This window comes from Myotis lucifugus, unplaced genomic scaffold (assembly GCF_000147115.1).
Source record: "Myotis lucifugus unplaced genomic scaffold, Myoluc2.0 scaffold_206, whole genome shotgun sequence".
NCBI classification, from domain to species: Eukaryota; Metazoa; Chordata; class Mammalia; order Chiroptera; family Vespertilionidae; genus Myotis; species Myotis lucifugus.
Window position 1 is genome coordinate 48,717 of NW_005871254.1, and position 22,830 is coordinate 71,546.

A 22,830-nucleotide genomic window follows, 5' to 3' on the forward strand; every position below is an offset into this window, starting at 1 on the left:
GTTTGGCTGGCCCTAGAATCAGTGTGTAACCTCTGGTCTAAACTTCCTCTCTGCTTTCATGAAGCAGAGCCCATTGGGATAGGTCCTGGCCCCTATCAGCTAATGCCATGATTCCTCTGTTGTGTAGAATTACCACATGTCTCAACTCAAGCAGTGTGCGGGTATTTGGAGAACAATGTTCTTTTTCAATTACATGTCTCTGATGATGCTCAGGAATATGGATAAAACTTTAATTTGAAATGGTATTTAGCACCTTCATTTTCTCCTCAAGACTCTGACACAATAAAAGTTTCAGAATACACAAAGCAAAACTGAAAGAATTAAGAGAGTAACACAAATTCGCAATAATAGTAGGACACTTTTTCTAACACTGTACTCTCAGTAATTGGCAAAACAAGAAGACAAAATGATAGGATAACCTGAAAAACTTGGAAAACTTAATCAACACCCTTGACTTAATATACTTTCACAGACACCTCATCTTACAATTTCAGAATACGTATTTTTTAAAGTGTACATGAAGCAGTCATCAAAAGAGGACATGTATTCAACCATGAGTATCAATAAATTTATAAAAATTGAGGTAATAAATATCTAACCACAAAATAAATTAGATAGAAAAGAGGAAATATTTCCAAATAGTTGACAATAAAACAGCACACTTCTAAATAACTTCTGTGAAAAATACAACTTACCAAAACTGACAATAAGATACAATAAGAAATTTGACTACCCTTATATCTATTAAAGGAACGAAAGTAATTAACAGAAAATCCAAAATTCCTTTAAAACAATCTTCATGTCTAGATAGATTCAGTGATAAATTCTATCAAACATTTAGGATAAAAAGATCAATCTTACACAAACTCTTTTAGAAAATAAATGAGGAAATATTACTTTCCAAATTTTTGAGCCCAATATAAATCTGATACCAAAACCAAAGATACTACAAGTAAAGGAAATCACAATGTCCTTTAAGAACAGATACATTTTTAGCAAAATAGAACAAAATGAATTCAGCAACATATAAGATTATCATTACTTTCAAGTAGGGCTTATCCAGAAACACAAGTTGGTTTAATATTTAAAAGCAATCAGTCTGATTCACCAGATTAACAGAATGAAAAAAACAAACAAACATACAAGTATCCCAATAGATGCAAGCAAAAGATTTGACAAAATTTGAGACTCCCTTATGATTTAGAAAATGGATTCTCATGAAACTAGAAGTACAAGGGGACTTCCTCAATATGATACTTAATGGAGAGATACGCCTATTGTCACCAGTTCTATTTAACATTGTTGAGAAGGTCCTATTTCATGCAATAAATCAATTAAAAGAAATTCTCAACAAAAATAATGAAAAGGGAAGAAAATATATAACAATCCATTTTACTCATAGTAGGTGGTACATAGATATTCAGAACCAGACAATCAGATACAACCCTTATGGGGACAATTTGACAATATCAATCTAAATTTAAAATGTACATGTTATTTACCTAGAAATTCCAATTCTAAGAATTCTTTCTAAAGATATACTTGGCACATGTATAAAATAATGTATGTAGAAGGGTACCATTACAGTCTTTTTATTTTCCTTTTCTTTTTAAACTAACAAACATTTGGAAGCAACCTAAATATTCATCAACATTTCTTGGCTAAAAAATATTATGAGATACTGTTTGACTGTAAAAAGAATAATAATAATAAGCATCTCAATATGTTCTGATATGAAACAATCTGTTTGATAGTTTTATAGCAAAAATAAAAATCCAGTTGCAAAAAGGGAATAGATTCTGGCTCATTCCTCACTGAACTTTGAACATGTAATTCAATTTCACCAAGGGGTCCCAAGGACTGCCAACATCAGGGCCCTCTGAGGTCCTTGCTAGAAACACGTATTCCCTACCCATGTCCCCTGCAGATATGTTGTGATGTATTGCAATTATTCGAGAACTGACAAATCCTATATAATAAAAGCCTAATATGCAAATTGTTCCCTTGACTGGGAGTTTGACCAGGAGATCCACCAGGGGGTGGGGCCAGCAGGTCAACCACTCTCAGCCCCTCCCCCCAGGCAACCTCTGTCCTGGCCCCTATCATGGCATGGGTGTCGTCTGGACCCTACCTGTGCACGAATTTTGTGCACTGGGCCTCTAGTAAATGAATAAAAGCACATTTGCCATTGTTCCCATGTTGTTCCTTCTTCCCACTGATTTAAAATGCTTCATTGTTCACATCAACCAAGAACGGTGCCCTCCTGTGCTTCACAGTGGACCACAAAGCAGGGCAAAGGCAGTGTGTGCCATTGGCTGAAGGGCAAGACGTACTTGCCTCAGTTCTATTTCTGGCTCTGAAGGTGGCATGGAAATGTGTGTCCCCAGGACATTCCTTTTCTGTGCTTTGATTTGTGCAGCTGCTCAATGGGTAAAGTGATACCCTATGGAGAAAGTATAGAACTTGCTGAGATATTTTCTTAGGACACTGGATTTAAAGTAACTGGCTAAGGATTTTCTAAGCTATTTTCATTATTCAGAAATGCCCTTTAAAGAAACAGGCGCTTAGTGAGTAATCTAACATTTTAATTTTATTTGGCTTTCTGTATCGCCTGAGGTTTTGTTGTGAGATATGAGTATTATCTCATTGTTTTGATAACTCACCATCTATTCATCCAAATAAACCAATATCTGTACACATTTACTACTCATGAATTTTAGGTAAGATACTTGCTTGGTTCTATGGGAATGCCAAAGTAAATGAGAAAGATATAGGTGAGTTTCACAAAAAACTCCTAGCTGGGGAGAAGACCATTTTGTAAATAAATGCAGTGTCTACCAGAGATGGTGAGAACTGTAAGGAAGGCATGGGCAGCCTTGTGTGTTGAAGTTAAGAGAGGATCCATAGCTCAGACAATGGCGGAGTCGGTGAGCTCAGCTTTGCAGGTAGATAAGGCTTCAAAAGAGGAGCTGGATTTGTAGCAAGAACAGCATTGCAAAAGCACTAAGTCAGGAAATCAAAAGTGTGTTCGAAATCTAGTGTAGAGAACCATTTAACAGGCAAGGAGGGCATACACAGGAGTGGGAGATAAGGCTAGAAAGATGGACAAGGCTTGAGAAGGAGAGTTTGGTGGCATGGTGAAAAGCAATGAAATCCAGGCCATGTGAAGCTGGGGAAAGCTTCTTACAGCAAATACTTCAAATGATTAAACTTGTATTTCTTCCCACACAATTTGTACCTTTAGGCCCCAAAGGGGAGGGAAGATACATCTCGAATAATCACTGTTACTTAGTTGGCATTCAGTAAGTATTTGCCAACTAAATTATTAGATAAATGGAAATAAAACATCAGAGAGAACTACTGCTTAGTGTCACATACATCAGGGAGTTCATCACCATGTGCCCCCAACACTGGACAAAGTCAGAACAATGGCAGAGTCAAGTTTAAAGGAAGAACTTCAAATAATACATGAAATATTCATATGCGGCTGCAGAAGAAGGGTCCATATCTGAGGAAATCGGCTGAGCATCCAGGACGTTTCTGGCCTGCTTCGCTGACATCTTTTAGAGTTTGACACAAACTGGCAGAGCCCAGAGGAACCCAGTTCTTGTTTGTTCTGTGTCCTGGTGGGAAAGAAGTAAATAAATGATTACTTAATACAGTGTTATTTTTTCTTAATATCTTTCACTTCACTAGTGTTTTTGACTTTCTAAAAGCTCTCTCATAATATTATTGCATTACTTTCACAACCCACTCTTTGTGTGAGGCAACAGAGAGGGATCATTTTCATTTGGTTTGACAGTGAAGAAACTGAGGCCTAGAAGGATTTCATGGCTTTTCTGAGAACCAGTTGCTAAATGGAGACAGTAAGATGCACCTCAGGCTTATTGATTCACTAGTCAAAAGTTTAAATGTTGTCTGTGCTGGGCACTTGCTGACCGCTGAATAAACCACACCTCCTACTTCAAGGTCTGCAGAGCCCAGAGGGAAGATTCCAGTTCATAAAACAGGAGAGCAAAGGTAATGTGTGCTGCCTTTCTCATTATAAAGCAGAAAAACACTGGCTATGTGTAACCAAAATAAAATATTTTTAGACACATAGCTGAGCTTAGTAGAAAAGAATAAAAATTCCCGCATGCTAGAAAGGAAAACTGCAGGCTAGAGATGTAGCTTGTGGTCAGATGCTTAGCTGGAAGAAGAGTGAGATCTGGATATGGGTCCTAGAAGCTGAGGAGGAGGACGGATGCCCCCCAGGACGGGGCATGGGTGGAGGACCGGTAGAGAGTAGGAGGTTGGATCCAGATGCTCTACAGAGAGCAGGAATCTGAAAGGGCTGTCCTTCCATAAAAGGAAATGAAACACAGAAGCAATTAGGAAACCGACTGTTCACCTGGGGCTCTGAGTGGAAAGCAAATGGAAAGTAATCTGTGAGGCATCAAAACATGACACCCATGCCATGCATAAGATGGACCCGAAGTTCAAGGGTATATTCCCACAGGGTGTGAGGTTCCCCAAGCAATGGGAGTCAGACTAGACCTGGTCAGGTGTCCTGCAGAAGCAAAAGCAAAGCCACTCTGCATGGAATTTTCCACTGTTCGGAGTGCCCACAGACAAATAAATCCTTGGAAGATAAACTTGGAAACAAGAATTATGAACCGCACCAGAAAGCTATAAATTGTGAGAAAGAAGTAAAAGACACAACAAATATGAAAATAGTAAGAACTTGAGATAAGCTGTCTGAAAGAACTAAAAATAAGCTTTTTAAAATATGTTAAAGAGGCAAAGAAATGATTAGAAACTCAAATGAAATAACAAATACTAAGTAGAAAAATGAAACAAGCAAGACAAAGCTAAATGAAAGAACTTCCAGAAATAAAATCCTTGTAACTGAGATAAACAAAATGCAATGGACCAGCAGATTGGACTTAACTGAAGAAAGAATGAATGCTTGGGAGACAGATGAGAAAACTGTTAGAGAAACCAAAGGTTAAGACATATAGAAGATTCATGGTACATCTAATAGGAGTTGCAAAAGTATTAAGAGAGAGAATGTGGGGAAGCCATCTCAAAGTCATAATACTGAGAACTTTCTATGCATGATACGTCTTCAGTTGGCATCGTGTACTGCCTTCCAGGGAGGGTGAGGAACAGAATTCACACCAAGCGTCATGGCAGTCCAGCCACACAACACTGCAGACCAGTGGGCACTTGGAGGAGACAAACATTTGGGGACCAGTTGCTGAGGAGGGTTCCCTGGCGCAGGCACATGACAAGAACGGGGCGGGGGTGTCAGAGCAGAGTTATGCAGTGGTTGCTCTGGAAACCTGCTGGGAGATGGGGGAGGCAAGTAGAGCAAGGTGATAGGGCAAAAAGGCAGGCGCTGATTGACAGACTCCGAGGAAGAGGAGGCGTCAGTGTGGCTGTGAGGGATGGAAATGGCCAGGGCAGGAGGGAGAGCTGCAGGGGAGGGACCCGCTCCGGGACAGCACTGTGTGTCCTTCCTTGCAGGCCCAGGACAGTCACTAAGGACAGGGAAAATGTGCATTTTGGAAGATACTCTGGCTTTGTGTAGAGAATGGACAGAAAGCGGGGAAAAAGGAAACTAGGCTTTAGCTAGAAGGTTGCTACCATGATCCAAGCATGAAGTGAATGCTGAGGGTCTGTCCGAATACAGCCAGACCCAGGGGCGTGAAGAAAGGAGACAGCCCTGTGAGGGCTGAAGGACAATCATGTGTCAGACGTGCTGCCTGTTGGGAGAAGGAAGAGTGACAGAGGTGACTTCCATGTGCTTGGCTAGGAATATGGATGGCTGGTCCCCTGACACCAGCCACACAGGCTTTCTGATCTTACTAGCCATGTGGGGTTTGTAATATATTCACTGTCTAGTCACTATTTACTATTTCACTATCTTCCTTATTGATACCAATGCCAAGCATCATTGATTCACAAGTATTCACCTTTACCAATCATCTTGAAAGGAAACTTACTTTCAATTTGGGACCAATGATGAAATATGATGCTCTTGGCAAGGTGATGTTACATAAATGAGTAGCAGAATGTTTACGCTGTGTATCCCCTATACCAGGAGGCCCCTTCATGAAGGAAGTAAACATTTATACATATGGGGAGGCCTGGATCATGTGAGCAAGTATTTGTGGTGAGGGGTTGTGAGACGATGATGTTTATAATCATAGCAATTTCCCAGCATCATAAAGGTGCTAATGGGATAGATAAGATGTGGCTGGAATCCCATAAACGGGGCTGTCTGACCCTGGGCTGGATCTGAACACCTACCCAGTCCTCCTGCTTGTGGCCTGGAATGGGAGGAAAGAATAGTTTTCTACTTGAGGGTGACTTGCGAGGTCAAAGGGAACAACGTTGCTGAATGTCTATTAAATGTGCTAGAGATTCCTCATGCATGATTCCCAGTGAGCCTGACTGCGGATGTAAATGCGAATGTTGTAACTGTGTTAAAGGCACGGGAAAGGGGACTCAGATGAGTACGTTGGCAAAGTCACAGCCCGTGGACTAGAAGAGATGCTTTTAAGGTAGCTGTGGCGTTCCTGCTGTCACCCCACCATGAGGCAAGCAAGGGCTCCCCCATTGGGTCTTCTGGAGGGCCCCTCACTTCTTCAAGAGGGGTCTCGCTCAGGACAGTGGCCAGGCCCTGCTCCTGCCCCTCCGTCCTCGTCCTCTAGTTGTGTGGTCTCCAAAAATCACTTAACTTCTTGCTGCCTTGGCCTCCCCATCTGTGAAATGGGGATCAAATTTCACTGCTGCATGTCTGTCTACCCACACAGCCTAGATGATTAATGATTAATTAGATCTCGGAAGGGCAATTGCACCCCAGGGCAGACTCATTTATTATGCAGCCAAGTCCATATTTCTTCCTCCTTTCATACACTGACAAATAGTTTTTTAAAAGTAAAATAAGCTAAGGGATAAATTTTCCAGAATTTTATTGCAAAACAGTTAAAAATTACAAACCAACTTAAGCTAAAAACCTTTAATTTAGTTAACAAAGTGAGATTACTATCTGAGAAAACCGATTTAGGTTTGGAGTTGGTATAATTTTCAAGGTTTCAACTGGATTTTTATTTATTCCCTAAATAAAATGGGTAATGCACAAAGTGACATTTCAAATGACCAGTTTCCAAACACCTTCAGGGCATTAAGGTTTAGTCTTTCTCTGCGGGGAGTCTGGAGAATAGCTTTAATAATTCGTAACCAACTCTCAGCTATAACTTTCCCAAACATTAGGATTGAATGAATTCTCCACGTTCGTTTTAGAAGTTAAAGCTACAAGTTGAGAACACAGTGTGTTATCAATCTTTGAAATCACCATTGACAAATACACAGAAGAGTTATCAGCTTGCATACTTAGTCATTGTTCTACTCGGGGTAGAGTAACTGGGGACTGCCTAAGGGTCCTTCAAAATCTCCAGGGACAAGTATTTATGTAAACATATTATTTTAATGGCAGGCACATGCGATTAGAATTCAGGGGGACTCTCATACTCTGGGCAGTTTTAGTCTGAGAACATATCTTTGCAAGTTTCTATACTGTCCTAGAGGGTGTTTTCATTCATTTCATCCTCTGGATGTGAGCATGCCTCTGAAGTGGGCTGGAATAGGCGATAGGAACGAGATTACACTGCAGTGCCCACGGGTAGGAAAACGGGGTGCAGGCTAGCTGAGGGGACAACCCGTCCCCGACAGGTGCTACCCCAGAAGAAAAGCCAGCGCTCTTCCAAGACATGACGAACGTTTGGATTTTTATGTGAAGCTTTAGTGTTTTTTAATATTGGTAATTAATTGCAGAATCATAATCCTTTTAAAAATGTTTTTATTGATATTGGAGAGGGAGAGAGAGAGAGAGAGAGAGAAAGGAGATAGAGAGAGAAACATTGATGAGACAGAAAAATTGATCGACTGCCCCTCACTGAGAATCAAGCCTGCATCCCTGGCATCAAGCCTGCATCCCTGGCATGTGCCCTGACCAGGAATTGAACGGGTGACCTCGGGGTGCAGGGAGGGCACAACAATCTTTCTTTAAACACTGGACGCTGTGTTGGGCCAAATGAAACTAGTTAGCGGTCTTTGCTTTAAAGATTCTCTCTGCCCCTGAACTCTCACTTTCATCAACGGTTTCCATCACAGGCAAACATCTGGCCTCTGTGTCCTGGGCAGAAATGTGACACAGGATCTGACAGTGTGCGATCTCAGTCGTAGTTCTATTTGGTGGCATAGCTACCTCATTTCTCAGGGATTGTAGTTGCTTTTAAGAGAAGAAGGTCTAACCTGAGTGTTGCTGGAAGGAACCAATTCAAAATACATGTACAATTAGGTGACCAGTTAAGCACTCTCCTCAGAAAATCCTTTACTCATTCATCCTCCCTTGCACAGAAGCCCAATATGCATTAGTTAAACTTTCTATTTGTTGGTTATGAGATCTTTTAATTTAAAAAAAAGTTTAGAGAACTTTTAGAAGCTGGATCCCTATATAATTCTGTGTTATCTTTTCCCTTCATGAGCAAAGCCCATGGAGAAGGCTGGAGAGGCCCAGGATACCCCCTCACAAATCGCCAGTCCAGAATTAGATGTAAGTCCTGTAAATGTCAGCCTGACCTGCTGCGACAATCCTGGGCTCCTGGTGGCCTCGTCTTTCAGTGACTGTGTGGTCACTGTGGCTAAAATGGACTAATATGCCTAAGGACATGAGAAACATCTGCCCCGCACCCAGTTATGTCAACAGCTGGCCTGAGCTGTTCTCTTGAAGAGGCAGAGAATAAACAAATTCAATGGTGTGATCAGGAAAAAATATCGTCCTCCCTCTCTTACGTCTATTTGGACATGAGGAACAGGGTGATCTGGGAGGTTAAAGCAGTCTTTCCTATAGCTCACAAGCTTATATAAACAGAAGGGTTTGAAGGACGCCTCCGTAGACATATTCCCAAAGGTCAATGTACGTGAGGCACAGACAGATAGAAGGCAGCACGGGACCTCATTTGGGATGAAAAGACCACCCTGGTCTAATTGAAAAAAGTGCATCAGGGTCTATGATGTGACTGCTGATTGGTGTCTGCGTTTGGAGTGAAGAATGGCAGTTTACGAGACGGCAGCAGCTTGGCGTTTGCAATGCTGTTGAGGACAGATATCAGGGGAACCCATCCTGTTTTTCTTTTTGAGTAACGCCATCCCCTGCCCTGAAGGGATATTATGAGTTCAGAAATCTGTCCGAGCCATGAGAGCTGACCGTGGTATAAGTGAAACGCACGTGCCCTTGCATTAGAGAAGCACAACCTGGCTCATCACCTTCTTCTGAATTTCTCTGCGGTCTGGGCCACTCACTATATGGAGCTGCAACTGAATGCAGATGCTTCAGAGACCCCTGGGAAGAGAAACCACGACTGCTTATTTTCAATACATAATACGGCTTAATGAGCGTGACAGGGACTTATACCAGCAGCAGTTACTTATGGTAAAGACAATTTCTCCAAGAAAGTGAGATTTACTCAAATGGGCTGTGGATAATTACTTACTTTCTGTGTTGCTCAGATATTTTTTTCCTTTTAGTTTAGCAACCATGATTATTCAGTAGAAAATGCAATGATAATGATATTTCATTTACCAAATACCTTTAGCTCCATTATAAGGAATCAACAAATCTACTCACAAAGGAGGGTATTAATTGTGAGCCCATGATTTACTTAGAGTTTCACTTTAAAGGTTCTTAGTACTTAATGCTTCTTATGTTTATTTTTACTTGGGGTAAAGAAAAAAGGTCAGGTTCAAGGTCTTTGAAGAATGGGTGCAGGGACAGAATATGGAGAGTGAGGTGCATATTTGTGTATTTCTGAACATAATTTCAAGAACAAATGTCTGATCTTTGGGAAAAGCTCTTCCTGGAAGGGAGTTTAAGTCCTGTGGCTTCAGTCTCTCACATTCTACTGGGCCATGTCCTCCTTAGGGTGTCAAGTTTCCGGGGCACCACAGAGCCACCCCAGCTCCGATTTAAACAGCAGCAGACATCCATCAGGAGGAACAAAGGGCCCTCCTTGCCCCTCGCAACCCTCCCATTAATGAAATATTCACCAAGAAAACAGTGCCAGAATGCAAGCAAACAGTGCTGACCATATCCTTGCTTCACTTCTAGCCTCTTGTGATCTTTGGCTGCTGTTCAGTAATTGTATTTATTTTTATTTCATTAAAAATGTGAGAGAAGGAATTTTACTTAGGCCTGAAGTTCAAGGATTTATAGCAGAGAGAGTGGTCTTGGTGTTTGTATCCATTTGGGGTGGGAAGCCCTGGTCTCTTTGGGATGTTTACTGAGAATGAGGTAGCAGATGTCCCTCATATTTTCTTAGCCATGTACAAACAGTTTACAACATACTATCACCATCCTTTTCCTCCTCTGATCTCTCAGCAACTCTGTGAGTTAGGTCGGGTCACTTTCTTTTAACAAACCTCATTTCCCCAGATTTGTGAGATTAGAGATAAAGTGCTTCAGCAGTATCCACAGATTGAAATAAGCAGTTTCTTTCATTCATAAATGTCTACCTGCTCAAAGTACCCCTTCCCTGTGCCAAGCCCACAGTGTCAGGCCCACAAATATGTAGATGAGCCATAGTCCAAGCAGTGTCACTGGTAATTCACATGAGAGCACATTCACATTTTTTTAAAAAAATATTTTTATTGATTTCAGATAGGAAGGGAGAGGGAGAGAGAGATAGAAACATCAATGATGAAAGAGATTCATTGATTGGCTGCCTTCTGCATGCTCCCTACTGGGGATCGAGCCTGCAACCTGGGCATGTGCTCTTGACTGGAATCGAACTATCACCTCCTGGTTCATAGGTTGATGCTCAACCACTGAGCCGCTCCGGCCAGGCTACATTTTTACTATTTCAAATTAAATTGTGAATCCAACTGAAGGAAGCCGCTCATTTTTAGAATGGCAGGATGCCAAAATGGCTGTACCATAAAACCATATAAAATATATTCCAAACTTCCAAAGAGAGATGAGACAACTAAGATTTAGGGAGACAGTCCTTTACTAGTACCTGACAAAAATGGAGGACAGTCAAGATTATGTGACCAAGAGTCCTCTGCTTGGTGATCAGCAGATCTGATGATAAGTCAACAGCGAGGTATAGAACAGCTGAGATGAAACACTAGGCATATCCTGTGGGAGCAGGGGCAAGGCAAGTGCTGACCACACAGATGTGGACTGAGACGCTGAGTCTAGCCAACAGATATTGGAAATGAGGACACACATTGAGGAGGCCATGTGTCCCCCAAAGCTGTGATGCACAATGAACAGAAGTAAATACTGTGAGCTGGTGTTTTGTGCATCTTGACACCCTCAGCTTCCAATAACATACCTGGCTCAGCGGATACTTGATGATATTTGCCAGGAGGTAATACATTGCAGATGAGTTTCAGAACAACTGAATTCAATTAGAGAAGTATATTTTAATTTTCAAGTCTTTCCTCATCATGGAAGACTGACACACTTGATGATGATCACTCAATATTGAAGCTGTTATTACTATACTCTTCAACATTCTTTGTTTTTTTCTCTTTATTACAAATTGAAAGCAAAGTCCCAAAAGCTGACCTTAGTGATTTTTCCTCATTCGCTTTTTTGGTCAATGTCAAGAATGGCTCTGACATTCAGTGTGGAGGAGACTGGTTTCCACTTCTTCTTTTCATCAGATGAGGACAATTAAAAAAGAAGTCCTTAACTGTCTGGAACAGCTATGGTGTTAGCACCAATTTACGACTTTATCTTAATGTCTCTCATATTTAGGGTGACAGACTTCTTTGAGGTTTATGTTGTGTGAGACACAAACAATGGTATCATAGTAATTAGTGGAGATTGTGTACATGCCATGAAACCTCACCAAGTTGAATTCACAGCCTCCTTCACAGAGAAATGGCCTTGAACCCACAGCCTTCCATTCCAGAGAAATGGCCTCACTGTGTCTTCCTCCCTTGGTTCATGCTGACAATTCTTTCACCATCCCTCCTACATAAGAACTTTAATAACAACTTAGATGCAAGAGCTGGCACTTTAGGAAAACAAATTAACCATGATTATACTTGGCAAGTATAATTGATGAAAAAAATAAGAGAAAAAATAAGAATGGGTGGATGAAAAGGGGCCACATGCTAACCCGACTAACTCAGGGAAGGCCTGTGTGGTGGCCTTGCAAAGTCAGAGACCTAAAGTAACCACAAAGGATGGTCTGAAATTAAACTTTTTAAATTACAAAGCAGTCTATGTTGGGTAGTCATGTTCCAGGCGGGTATCTTTCCTGACAAAGATCAACTTTGATCTTAACTGAGCCTATTGTCTTTTTGTATCTGTGATAACACATCTGTGGAATGTCAAGGTAACTTGTAAGTTCCCCCTTTTTTTTTGAACCCCTAAGGGCTCAACCAATGTACCACAAATTCCCTCCTCATTGTTATTATCATGTTAATTGTTGAGTGTTAACTATCCTGTACCCACTTATGTAAAAGAAGCATGTGTCTATCATTTTACTTTTTATCTAATCCTAGATGTTTCCCCCGTTTTGATTTCTCCCACCTGCTTAATCTATCACTAATTGGTTTAATGAAACCCACTTACATCATATCTCTTCCTTTGATGGTAATTTATAAAAATAGGTGAAAAACTGCCATTCTTTGGAGCATTATCTCAAGCCATTGAAATTCACTTCCTGGAAATTGACAACAGTTTGGCTCAAATAAAATCACAAAAGTTCTGTATAAGTTTAAATTTTTCTTACATTAACAAATGAGAAAGACCACCTAAATTGAAAGACTTCAAATTTTACACGAAAATATTAAGAGTAAATCCATATTGATATGTTTTAAAATATATATGAAATTATTTCCCAGGAAAAGGGAAGGTACCAAGATTAACTAAAGAAATATAAAGCTTAAACAGACTCATAGTAGTAGAGATAAAGGTGACAAAACCATGGTACAATGTCCCTTTGATGGTATTATTGACAATTAAAAAAACCAAAAAACTTGAAACATTTAGATGATCTTTACATGATGCAAACTGTTCCAGAGAATAGAAATGTGAAAACTTTCCCAAATCACTTTTTGAGTTAGCCTAACACTGGTATCTAAATCTGAAAAGACTAAAACAAAAAAGAAAACTTTAGGCTTAGCTTAGTTATAAATAGCAAAGCAAAACAACTAAATGAAGACTACCAACAGAATTCAGCCGTGTATTTAAAGACTAACATTCCAAGTCTAAGTTTTCCTCAGGAATGCATTGCTGATATGCTAAAAATAAATCAATTAGGAGACTGCCTACAATAAACTGGTCAAAGGGGGAATTATACAAGTTCATTTAAAAAAAAATCATAGGTCATTTGATAAATTTCTGAGGAAACCTGAGGGTAAATCAGCAATTAGAGTGACAAGAAATATCCAATGCAACTCAACAGTGGCCAACATTTACGATGGATTGTGAAATCCCCTTATAGGGGCGGAGGGGGGGGCGGGAATAGCTTTTAAAATCAGAAGCAAGGAACGGTTGGTATGTATTATTTACCATCCTTCTGGAAGTCACAGTCATTACACTGCGATATGGAGACAGAAATAAGAAATATAGAAGAATGTCCGGCTGGCATGGCTCAGTGGTTGAGTGTTGACCTATGAACCAGGAGGTCACAGGTCAGTTCCCAGTCAGGGCACATGCCTGGGTTGGGTTGTGGACTCGATCCTCAGTAGGAGGCATGCAGGAGGCAGCCAATCAATGATTCTCTCTCATCATTGATGTTTCTATTTCTCTGTCCCTCTCCCTTCCTCTCTGAAATCAATAAAAATATATTTTAAAAAAAGAGAAATATATAAGAATTACTGAGTAAGCGAAGGTTAAATGTGTTTGCACTGGTTGTCTTATTGATGTCAATGGCTTTAATGTACTACACTCACACCTGATACCTAGCACTGGGACATGGGTCTGGAAATCTAGCCCTTCATCGCGGAGAAGGAGGGCAGGTGGTGCCAAACTCCTCCTTGCTCTTTGTCCTGCAGATCTGTGCCCGCCTTCTTCATATGTTAAGTCATAATGCCCAGGACCTCAGAATGTGACTGTATTTGGAGTCAGGGCCTTTGAAGAGGTAATTGGTAAAATGAAGTCATTAGGGTGGGCGTTAGTCCCATGTGATTGGTGTCCCTGTAAGAAGAGATTAGGACATAGAGAGACACAGGCATGTGCTCACACACAGAGACAACCTTTGCTACTCCCAGTGCCCCCAGTCCGCCCCAGGCGTCGGATGCAGCCCCTGTCAGAACTGCTGTTAGGGACCAATTAAACACGACTGAGGCTACTTGGCTGAGACCACAACCATGATTCCAATGAGATGGGAGGAGCAGGAGTTCCTTTCCAAATTCACACTAACCTCTGAGCTTCCAAGTTCTCTCAGACCCTCTTCTCCCGTGTGCTGTGGCGAGCAGTAGATGCTTGGAGCACAGCTGGTCCTGTTGTTCTCTCTTCTCTCCTCGCCCATTAAGGGCCAGAGAAAAAGCATTTCTTAGTTCTGTGTGAGGCACTGAAAACTCCTCCCCAGATGACAGACACTGTACTAATGAGAAACATGTGGAGGGCCCAAATGCCTTAGCCAGGGGGCCGGGGAAGTTGAGAAAGAGGAAAATGCCAATATCGCCACATCCATCTGCGCTGCCAGTTCCAAACATGTTTCATTCAGCTACGGTTTGCACTTTGGTAATTCAATCATTGTAGCATTGCCCCACGGAGTCATGCGAAAAGAAATGGATTTAATCAATTAGCTACAACTTCAGGACACATTCAACAGAAGGGATGTTTTCATTTGTCTTTAGACCTTAAATCTCACCCTTTAAGAAAAACTGAAGTATTCTAAACCCAAACCAGTGGTTAATTAGCACATTTCAGATGAGTGGAAAAAAATAGGATCCAGCAAGAAACAAACTGAGGGTGTGATATGTTGGTTTGTACATCATGGGTGGTGGCTCCGCCGTGAGGGCTCTGAGCCAAATATGCACACAGCACCCAACTCCTCCACCTCCCTCTTCATTCGTGAGGTTTGTTTAACCTCAAATCCTTATTAGTATATTTTCCTGTGAATGGTTTTATTGGGAAATTTATTAGCTATTACTGGAAGAAACTCTGATGATAAGAAAAACGACAAAAGCTGAGAAGTTCCCTTTCCTCATCTTTTCGCTGCTGAGGCACAGAGGCGGGAGGCAGTGGCTTGAACACTCAGTCGTGAGTGGTGGAAAGGCGTGCACACCAGTTCCAGGAACATAAAAGCCAAATCTTTGAATATTTAGCCATCGCATGTTTTTCAGCAAATGACAGGAGGAAGGGAAGGAGGGAGCAAGGCACAAATCAGAGGCCCTTGCGGGTCTTTTTTCAGACTCCGTCCCTTGCTCACCTTTCTTTCTTCACTGGTACCTTCATCTCAATCCACTGGCCCTGAATTCTGGAATTTCCCCCAGAAGCCACATAACATCATATAATGAATTGGAAATATTCTGTAAGCATCTCTGAATGTTCTAGCCTTTTTCTCTTATATTTAGTCTTTCTTTTTGAATCAAGTTCATTAAACGATTAGAAAGTAAAAAAAGCAAAAGAACCACCACAACAAACCCTCACATCCCCCACCTTGGGACAAGCACCTAGGAGTTTGCCATTTTTTAAAATGAAAATTAAATCATACAAATTGCTATTCTTTAAAAAATTGTCCCAGATAACCTTCTGTTGGCTATTATTTGTTGTATCTTTTCACTACTTACAGTTATATAGAGCAGGAACAGAAATCTAAAATCTAATCATACTTAAGGCCTTCAGAAAATTTTTCTGAAAAACTAACAAAACCACTCCGATATAAATCAACGTTTACAAAACTACCCACCAGGATGCATCCAAAATGACTCAATAGATGTTTGTTTTTGACTCAGATGTTATTTGAGCAAATTGTCATGTTTTTGAACTTGCACGGGCCAAATTGCTTTAGGCCAGTGTACCTTAGGCCAGCGTAATGTTGCAAAATCATGTGTAACAAATCTAAGAGACTTTTTCAATTTTTATCTCAATATTTTCCTCTACTAAACTTGAGACCTTTTATCCCTATCCCTGCCTTCTTCTCCTTCAACCCATGTTAGCCTTCTCCCCCCTGGCTTTCCACCTGGCATTCTTACTGACTTTCAGACTGTTTCTTCTGAGAAGCCCAGTATCTCCTGGGGAGAAACCTATGTGTACATGAAGTGTGTAGCACAGAGTAAGCATGCCCCACATCCCCAAATAGCTATCATTATTTTTCAGTCTTTTGTCAAAAAATAAGTATAACATGTACATTTGCAGTCTCTCTTAGGACTCATTAAGAACATGAGCTGAGTTCCAGTTCCCCAGCTTGAGTTGAAGACCCCAAGATGCAGAGAAGGGGTGCCTTTTCCCGAGAGCAGAGCTAGGTTTTAAACAAGAGTCTAATGATTGGAATGTTCTTTTCTGTACCAGGTTGTTGGCAGTATTTGGATATGAGAGGTCATTTTGCATGAAGTTGAAGAACATTTTAAAACTTGAAAAGCTGAGCACAAAATTAAAATCTTGCTGAGTTTTCAAATTCTATTAAGGCAAATTCTTTCACAAACCTTAAATTTGTGAAAGTAATTAACATTCTTCCAGGCAATGCAGAGCTATTATTTAGAAGTTAAGAAAACAGACTGCTCTAGCAATTGTTTTCCTGAACTTGGTTGGCACCATAGTGTGTGTTTTGCAGAAAGTCAAAGCACAATTATTTACAGGGGCCCTGTTGCTCAATGTGGCTTTGCTTGTGTTTGATCAGGTTTCACAGAACACGGAGAAATTGCTCAGACTAGGACTCAAAGGGGCCAGCCTGGCTCTGCTGGATACCAATGCTTCAGATCCGATCTAACACAGAGTGGAACTCAGCACTTCAGGAGTGTTTGCTCTGTGGGAGTCATTACTCTGAGCATTTACATATTCATAACAAACCTGTGGGGTACACATTACTGCTATTTTACAGATGAACAGACTGAGGCACAGGAAGAGTTAAGTACCCTGACATATCACCAGCTAATTGTGGGAGATCTTGGACCTGAGCCCAGCAGCCTGGTTCAGAGTTGCCCTGAGATTCTGCTTCACCGTGGCCTATGTGGTCAGATACAATGCCCTGGGATTAGTCAGGAGCCCCTGGGAAAAAAAAAAGCACTTCATGCAATCTATATATATATAAGCCTAAGTGACCGAACAACTGAACACCCGAATGACTTGTCTACCGGTTGCTATGATGCACACTGACCACCAGGGGGCAGACGCTCAATGCAGGAGCTGTCCCCTGGTGGTCAGTGTGCTCCCACAGCAGGAGCGTCGCTCAGCTGACTGGCAGGCGCCAGACTCCGGGCTCACAGATGGCCAGCGCAGCTGAGATGGTGCAAGTCTCTCCCGTCTCCGGGGCTGCACTACTGAGCAGGTGGCAGGTGCAGCAGGGCCAGGATGAGCGGGAGCAGTGCAGCACCTGGCCCGGGATCGGGCTCCTCCCTGGCCACCTGTCGCCACTTTGTGCACTACTACATCCCTCAGGCCTGGCCTGCGGGGATCGGCCAAAACCGGCAGCCTGACATCCCCTGAGGGGTCCAGGATTGCGAGAGGGGGCAGGCCAGGCTGAGGGGCCTCTAGTTGTTAAAAAATAAGATAAAATGGTTTTGGCTACTATGAAATATACTGCATTCATTTCATGTCCATGTGGATTCACTGTTCAGTCCCAGGTGCCCCCTTCCAATATGATGGTAGGTAGGAGGGAGAATGATGTGGTCAGAGCTATAAATATCACCTTTCTCTGTGGTTTCACATCTCTGAGTCCCATGCCCCCACCCTGCATTAGAGGCCACTCCCACATCCCAGAGCGAGGCTCCTCACTGAGCTCGCTTGGACTGGAACAGAAAACACTGGGGAAGGATCCAAATCTACTGGGGAGGGCCAGGTAAACGCAGGAAAGGGAACTTGCACCTAGAATGCTGGTAGGATTCCCGCCAGGGAGGAGTGAGTGAAGAAAGGCTGATTCTGAGAAGTGGGGAGAAAAACTCATGGGCAGCAATGCGGACAGACAAAGACTTGAAGGGCTGAGCCCAGTCACTGACTGGGAGAGTTAGGCTCCCAGGAGCACAGGGAGGGTAGGGAAGGAGTAGAGAACCTGGAGGCCTTGAAATGGTATCATTTGCCACCTACTTGCCTTTACATCCTTTCTTCTCTGCGCCCACTGACCCCCACTTTATATATGGCTTCCCCACATGCTCTGACATGGAGAAACCTGCAAGCTCCCACCCCTCACCCAGTTCTGAAAGGCGATGAGTTGAGATACGCAGTGGAAGGACTTAAACGCCAAACTGAAAACTTTCAGTGTGACGTAATAGGGTGGGGGGGCTATAAAAGAGTTTTATGCAAGAGGCAGGCATGACAGAGCTACACATCCGGGTGGAAAGCCTGTTGGATATTAAATTAATTGGGAAAGGATGGGAGGGAGAGAGAAAGAAAGGAAGGAGGAAGAGGGAAGGAGGGGAAGGAGGTGGGAGCCCAGGGAGGAGGCGTGTGACTTCACAGAGGCAGGGCCAGTGCAGATGGAATGGAAGGAGCCAGAACATTCTCCTTGGGATCCTGATCCCTAATGACCTCATCCTGAGTAAACCTAGAACTGCCACGGCAGCATTGCCACATGTTTATTTCCCATGTTCCCCTGAACATTTTGCAAGAGAAAGGGGGGGGGGGTTCCATTTTTACAAGAGAAGAAACTCTCCCATGAAAATGATGTCAAAGTGAGTGTTTAGTTTGGTACTAGAAGGACAAATTTTGGTACCCAAATGCCTCATCTGATATTATTTAATGTATGTATGTATGTATGTGTGTGTGTGTGTGTGTGTGTGTGTGATTAGGAGAGAGATAGTGAAAAACATCAATGTGTGATAGAAACATTGGTCGGTTTCCTTCTGTACACACCCTGACCAGTGATCAAACCCACAACCTGGGTATGTGCCCTGACTGGGAACCGAACTCACAACCTTTTGGTGTACAGGACAATGCTCCAACCAACTGAGCCACACTGGCCAGAGCTCACCTGATATTATTCTCTGTGCTTTGGTTGCTTCACAAAGGAAAATAGAAAAAATAACATACATTTCACCTGTGCCCAGCCCCACTGTGTGTCAGGTGCCATGGTGGACATGGCGGGAAGCGAGGGCTGAACAAGATGAAGGCCCTCAATTCACAGAGAAATGAGAGAAAGGGGCATTCGAATGGTGGGGAAAAACGGCCCTTCAAAGTCCACCCATTTTCAACCCCCACTGAATTATCCCTCCTCTATGGTGTTATTTATCTGTGGATGGGGAGGGGCATGGGAGAGAGAACATTTTGAAATATTTACACAGGAGAGTTTCAGTGGCTCTAAAACCTTCACCAGCGTATATTTGTCAGTGTTGATCTGATGCTTGTGTTAGAATAATTTCATGTCAAGCTCCCTGACAGGACGTCAGGATCCAGTGTTCATTGCTTGTGACACTTGACAAATGGAAAGAAACCTCAGCGGACAGACATCTTCTTTTCCTTTCCATGGGAAGAGGCCCTTTAAGAGACTCCGAGGGACAATGGTTCTGGCCAAACTAGGGATGAGTGTTACATGATGGGAAAGTGTCTGCAAGCCCAGCTGGAGATCCCAAGATCTCGTCCAAGGATTACATTAGTTTCCCATCCACACTCTGGCTCCAGGTCCATGTAGAGCCTCATGCAGTCCCCATGGCAGAGCCCAGTGCGACAGCCAAGGCAGAGCTGCCTGGGGAACGGGCCCCAGCTCCCTGAGGTCCTCTGGCTCTGCTCAGGGCGGGAGGGTGCAGAGTGGACTTTATTTTGAAGTGATATTGCAGTGGGGAGCTATTTTTAAAAATTCTCCCTTCTCTACACACGTTATAAAGGGAAACTGTTGGCTTTGGTTTCTTTAATGACAAAAAGCTAGTTGTAACCATTCCAGAAGCCCACTCTGAAGTTGTTCCTGAAAACGATGACAGTTATGGCCACTGTACATCGCAGGGTCACAGACTTGAGCTAGTATCCAGGTGGGGACTTGGCAAGAAGACTCTGTCCTTTATAAGAACTTTGGACCAAGGAACCCCACACCCAGAGGCAGGCTGAAACTGTTGGCTATTTGCCAGCTCCTTAGATTACAAGAAGCTACTTCCCCACAAACTCAATAAACCTGCACACATATGTGCACCCACACAGATACACCCTCCCCCACACACTCTCTCTCTCTCTCACACACACACACACACACACACACACACACACACACACATGCCCTCATTCATACTGCCCACTCTACTGTATCATGGTGTCAGGGAAGCAGGGAAGCAGAAGCAAACACAGCATTGGTTGTCTTATTTGGGGTATCACTCTACCTGTATTACATATCAACAGAGGCTTTGTCTTGGAAGGAAAACAGCAGGAAGATGACAAGACTGGAGACATTGATTGACTCCTCAGGAAGGAGGGTTTGTGTTAAGGGTGGAGAGGCCTGACATCTCCAAAAGACTCCACAACCTGATGAAGTCACTGTTCTCACAAGGTCTTTGGTCATCTGGGCACCAGATGACGATTCCCAATAATTAAGGAACATCCTGAGGCCTGGTCTGCTGGGGGTGCGGGGTGTCTAAGGAATGGAATAGGGTCCTGCAGTGAGGGGCCTCTCACACATTTCCAACTCTGAACCCAGCAGAGCCATTAGTGGCCTCAGGGTAGGCACTGGCTCCTCTAAGTCAAAAACCACCTGCATCCAGGAGATTTCTTTTCCCACCTGAGGAAAATTTGCCACTTTGTCCAAATATACACATATTCAGTCTCTCCAAACAGTGACCCACTTGTTCCTTTGTTTTTTTTCATTCATTCATTCATTCATTCATTCATTCTTTCTTTCCTGCATTTAAGCTTTCATAGAGCATAAGAGCTCCCCAACTGCCAAACCTCCCTCAAGAAGAAATGAATAATCTGAAGACACCTATAGATGTAATGAAAGAAATTGAATTTGTAATGAGAAACCTTCCCACAAAACTCTGAACTTCTAGATAGCTTCTCTGGTGAGATTTACCAAAGAAGAAATAAAACCTGCTCTATACAAATGCTGCAAAAAAAATTAAAGAGAAGGAAGCACTTCCTAACTCATACTTAGAGGCCAACATTACCCTGATATCAAGCCAGACAGAGACATGACAAGACACGGAAACTACATTATCCCTCCTGAAACAAGATGCAAACATTCTAAACAAAATTTTATCAAATAAAATTTAACAGTATATAAAAACAATGTTACATCATGACCAAGTGTGGTTTACCCCAAGAATAAAGGATTGGTTTAATATTTGAAAATTTATCATAGTAATTTACCATACAAAAAAACTAGAAAGCAAAATATTTTTGACAAAATCTAACATCCATTGCAAATTTCCAGAAATCTAGAAATATCCTCAACCTGATAAAGAACATCTTCAAAACACCTACTGACTCAAGAAAAACTGAACTCTTGCAAGACAGGGAAGTGTAATACAAGGAGCTGGCAAATAACCAAGCTTATATCATACCGATTCATGCAAAACTGAACTCTTCTGCAGTCAGGAAAAAGTTAAGGATGTCAGTGTCATAAGTTTTATTGAACACTAGAGGCCCATGCATGAGTTCTATGAATGGTAGAGTCCCTAGGCCTGACCGGTGATCAGGGCTGATTGGGGCCTTCCTTCCAGCTGCTGGCTAGGGCCTTCCTTCGCTCTGTGCTGCCCCCTGATGGTCAGCGCATGTCTCAGCGAGCGATAGAACTCCCAGTATCCTGGTTGAACTCCTGTGGGGACACTTTGCATATTAGCTATATATATATATATATATATATATATATATATATATATATATATATATATATACAAAGCTCTAACCAGTGCATCCAAATTGAAAGGAAGACACAAAATGGTTTTTACAGATAACCTGACTACCTGACTACCTATGTAGAAAATTTAACAGAATCTACAAAAACAGTTACTAGTACTAATAAATGAGTTAAGAATTTACTTGATATAAAATAATATAAAAATCAATTGTATTTCTGTATGTTATCAATGAACAATAAGATATTTAAAAATTTTAAAAGAACTATTTATAACAACGAAAATATTAATTAGTGATAATACTGAAAAAGATGTGTAACACCTGTACAGTAAATTAGAAAATATTTCTAAGTAAAATTTAAAAAGATCTAAATAATAGAGAGGCATATATTTTGTTCATGGACAGGAGGGTTCAATATTGTGTTTATTCAGGTCCTTTACCCATTTTTTAAAAATGTATTTTTACTGATTTCAGAGAGGAAGGGGGAGGGGAGAGAGAGATAGAAACATAAAGAATGAGAGAGAATTATGGATTGGCTGTCTCTTGCAAGCCCCCCACATCAAGCCCACAATCCAGCCATGTGCCCTGACTGGGAATCGAACCCTGACCTCCTAGTTCAGGGGTAGGCAAACTTTTTGACTCAAGGGCCACAATGGGTTCTTAAACTGGACTGGAGGGCCGGAACAAAAGCATGGATGGAGTGTTTGTGTGAACTAATATAAATTCAAAGTAAACATCATTACATAAAAGAGTACGGCTTTTTTTTTTTTTTTTTTTAGTTTATTCATTTTCAAACGGGCCGGATCCAGCCCGCGGGCCGGAAGTTGCCCACACCTGGACCTAGTTCATAGGGTGATGCTCAACCACTGAGCACACTAGCCAGA

General features: G+C 42.0%; 1 long non-coding RNA gene across 1 annotated transcript; it reads right to left on the bottom strand.

Moving 5' to 3' along the window:
* Positions 1–3,427: 3,427 nt before the first annotated feature.
* LOC111827708 lies at positions 3,428–14,524 on the bottom strand. The gene is made up of 2 exons (XR_002831382.1): positions 14,433–14,524; positions 3,428–3,623 (listed from the first exon to the last, which is right to left on the bottom strand). It is a non-coding gene; the product is annotated as an uncharacterized LOC111827708 (long non-coding RNA).
* Positions 14,525–22,830: the final 8,306 nt, after the last annotated feature.